A 3,548-nucleotide genomic window follows, 5' to 3' on the forward strand; every position below is an offset into this window, starting at 1 on the left:
ACAGCTCAAGATCTCCTCCGGGCATTCCTGAGGGCACTTTTCAAGATGGAGTTCCCTGGAAGTGAAATGTCTCTCTTTCAAGATCTCTCATCTTGGCTGGCTTGGTGGGCAGTGGAAAATTTACAAGGGGATTTTTCAATTGAAAGGTCAAAGGAGGGATTTCTCTATAGATTAGGAGCTTTCCTGAGTCTGTTTTTACAGTTTCCAGTTTTTCATTTTTTTACAGACAGCAGAAGCATCCCCTTTCCAGTCTCATCAGTGTTTGTGGGACCTGCTCTTCAGCCCCCGCACACACGGAGAGGCTGCAGGGCAGAGCTGGGCACACAGGGGCTGGGCTGTGGTCTGTGAGACCTGGCAAGGAAGAGCCGTGGGGCCAGAGAAGCAGCTCCTGGCAGGGAGAGCTCCAGGCAGTAGAGATGGGCAGGGAAGGAGGGACCTGCTACTGGAAACCCTGTTACAGGGGGCACGTGGGCACCTCCCAGCAACCCCTGCAGTGCAGATGCCTTCCTTGGGCAATCCAGCCCAGCCCTAGGACCTCGTGGCCATGGTGTCTCAGGTGGGAGTCAGCTCTGTGTCCAGCAGAGCAGCAGAAGAGGCAAAGGGCAACCCTTCTGCAATGTGCCCGTTTCTTGTGACCAGAAATCAGCACTAGGGCAACTGTCCTGCATTATCACTGTCTGGGAGGTGACAGGCACAGCTGGGAAAGGGTAATGCTGTCCTGAGTGCCCAATGGCCTCTCCCCTTCCCTCTGTCAGACAGAACCTCACAGTATTTTTTAATATTTTCTCTACTGGAATGCCTTAAAGTTATCTTTTTATTGCCATCAGACTCCCTGGGGATGGGAATTTCAGCTGCAGAGTCACACGCTGATCCTGTTCATCCATTCCTGCAGGTGTGTCCACGGGAAGAAGGGTCCCAGCTTTCCTCTAAGCTGTGGGGCTGTGGGCAGTGCAGCCTGTGGGGCTGGCGAATGAGTCAGTTTTCTCTTACTGAGATGCTAACCTTAGGACAATGGGGTGTCTCGTCTCACTGGGGTGTCCATCCAAGCTGTGAGCTCTCCTCCAGGATGCAAACCTGTCCCACAGCAGCACTGTGTTATCTGAAAGCCCCACGGAGAAACACAGAGACTCTGTGACGGAGGAAATGCTGTTGGGCTGGTGAAATGAGCCCCGTGTGTCCTTGGCTAGAAGTGGGGTGCTGAGACCTTGGGAAAGGGTGAGACATTTAGGGGTCTGCAATGGACCCCTCTGCTCTCAGCACTGTCTGGTGCCTTTTCAGGGTAACATGGGAGTGTGATCACCATCCACCTCAAAAAGTTGGAAGTCTAAACCATCTGAGAACAAGACAGAGAGAAAAAACAGCTCTGCACTGAGCCACAGGCAGTGCTCTTGCCTCGCCGGACTCACTCTGTTCTCCCTGAGTGCAGCAGAAATGCTGAGAGTTTCTGACATCCAAGAACACTCCCCAGGTGAGATGGGGGGAGCTGTGAGAAACCCCAGAACTCTGAAACTGCCTTCTATTGTCTCAGTTGCTTCTCACTGGGAGTGCAGATGCTGACAAGCCCTTTTTCATTAGTACCAACTTCATCCAACGAAGTCAAGCACCAGGACTGGCCCCTGCCCTCACGGTTCCCATTAACCCACTGCTGCAGAGCAGCGCTGTCTCCTCGGCAGCCGGGGGGCAGAGACCCTGTTCCTCATGACAAACTCAACCAGTGTAGACCGAGCTCATGGAATGGAGGTGAGGAAGGTCTCTTAGAAAAAGAAAAGGGTGTGCGTGCAGCATGGGCAGAATCCATGGGAAAAGGATTTGAATTTATTTAGTGAATTCTTGAGTAATTTACTGTATTTTCATCCTCTAACAGGTCCCCATGCCCAGAAGCAGCAAATGTCCAACAGCAGCTCCATCACCCAGTTCCTCCTCCTGGCATTCGCAGACACATGGGAGCTGCAGCTCTTGCACTTCGGGCTCTTCCTGGGCATCTACCTGGCTGCCCTCCTGGGAAACGCACTCATCATCACCGCCATCGCCTGTGACCACCGCCTCCACACTCCCATGTAGTTCTTCCTCCTCAACCTCTCTGTTCTTGACCTGGGATCCATCTCTACCACTGTCCCTAAATCCATGGCCAATTCCCTGTTTGACACCAGGGCCATCACCTACTGGGGATGTGCTGCACAGCTATTTCTGTTTGTCTTCTTGATTGCAGCAGAGTTTTCTCTTCTCACTGTCATGGCCTACAACCGCTATGTTGCCATCTGCCAACCCCTTCACTACGGGACCCTCCTGGGCAGCAGAGCTTGTGTCCACATGGCAGCAGTTGCCTGGGGCAGTGGGTTTCTCAATGCTCTCCTGCACACGGCCAATACATTTTCCCTACCCCTCTGCCAGGGCAATGTCCTGGACCGGTTCTTCTGTGAAGTCCCCCAGATCCTCAAACTTGCCTGCTCACAGTCCGACCTCAGGGGAGTTGGGCTTGTCATATTTAGTGTTTTTGGATTTTGGTTGTGCTTTTTTTTCATTGTGGTGTCCTATATGCAGATCTTCAGGGCCGTGCTGAGGATCCCCTCTGAGCAGGGACGGCACAAAGCCTTTTCCACGTGCCTCCCTCACCTGGCCGTGGTCTCCCTGTTTATCACCACTGGCTTCTTTGCCTACCTGAAGACCCCCTCCATCTCCTCCTCACGCCTGGATCTGGTGGTGTCATTTCTGTACTTGGTGGTGCCTCCAGCAGTGAACTCCCTCATCTACAGCATGAGGAACAAGGAGCTCAAGGAGTCCATCAGGAAATTTATTTCAGGGATGGTTCTTAATAGCGAGAAATTTCCCATCACTCTTCAGAAATGACTCTCATGGTTCCCTGTTGCAGTACTGTCCTTTGTTTGCTATTTTGTCATTTTTGTTATCATTATCTCTATTGTTATTTCCTACACGAATGTTTGAATCCTTCTTAGTTCTCTGGAGAACACTCTCATAGTTTCTCTGAAACGAAGTGGAATCATCCCAGTGCACTGATTGATGTTTGGGCTCTTCTTCCAAAGCTCATGTCATGAGTGGTGTGTTCATCTCTGCAGCACTTACCCATGGGCACACACCCCCGCGGTCCCTCCAGTGTGGGCCTGAGTTTTGGGTGTGCTCAGGTGTCCTACACAGTCTCAGAGCTGTTACCCACTTGGCAACTTCAGCCTTGGGTCTCTCCACACCCTGGTTTCCTCCTCTTTCAGCCAGCCCCACTTGGCATTGGCCAGCAAAGCATGTAGGTACATCCACACACACACAGACCCACACTAGTGAGGAGCTCACACAGCAAATCGCCAGAAGCAGAGTTTAATAAGAAGGCAGGGCACACCGGGGGATCAGGCACAGGTTTTGGACAGAATGGCACCGAGCAGCCCCTCCCAAACTGCAGCTGGTCATAGCATCATAGAATCATAGAATTGTCCAGGTTGGAAGGGGCCTTTAAGATCATCTAGGCCAACCATCAACCTAACTCTGATAAAAACCATCACTAAACCATGTCACTAAGCTCTATATCAACCTGTCTTTTA

The 3,548-nt window shown here is 51.7% G+C and overlaps 1 pseudogene; it reads left to right on the plus strand.

Moving 5' to 3' along the window:
* The first annotated feature begins 1,887 nt into the window (after positions 1–1,887).
* On the plus strand, positions 1,888–2,847 carry LOC141477699 (olfactory receptor 14J1-like; annotated as a pseudogene).
* The last annotated feature ends 701 nt before the right edge of the window (positions 2,848–3,548 follow it).

This window comes from Numenius arquata, unplaced genomic scaffold (assembly GCF_964106895.1).
Source record: "Numenius arquata unplaced genomic scaffold, bNumArq3.hap1.1 HAP1_SCAFFOLD_339, whole genome shotgun sequence".
Lineage (NCBI taxonomy): Eukaryota > Metazoa > Chordata > Aves > Charadriiformes > Scolopacidae > Numenius > Numenius arquata.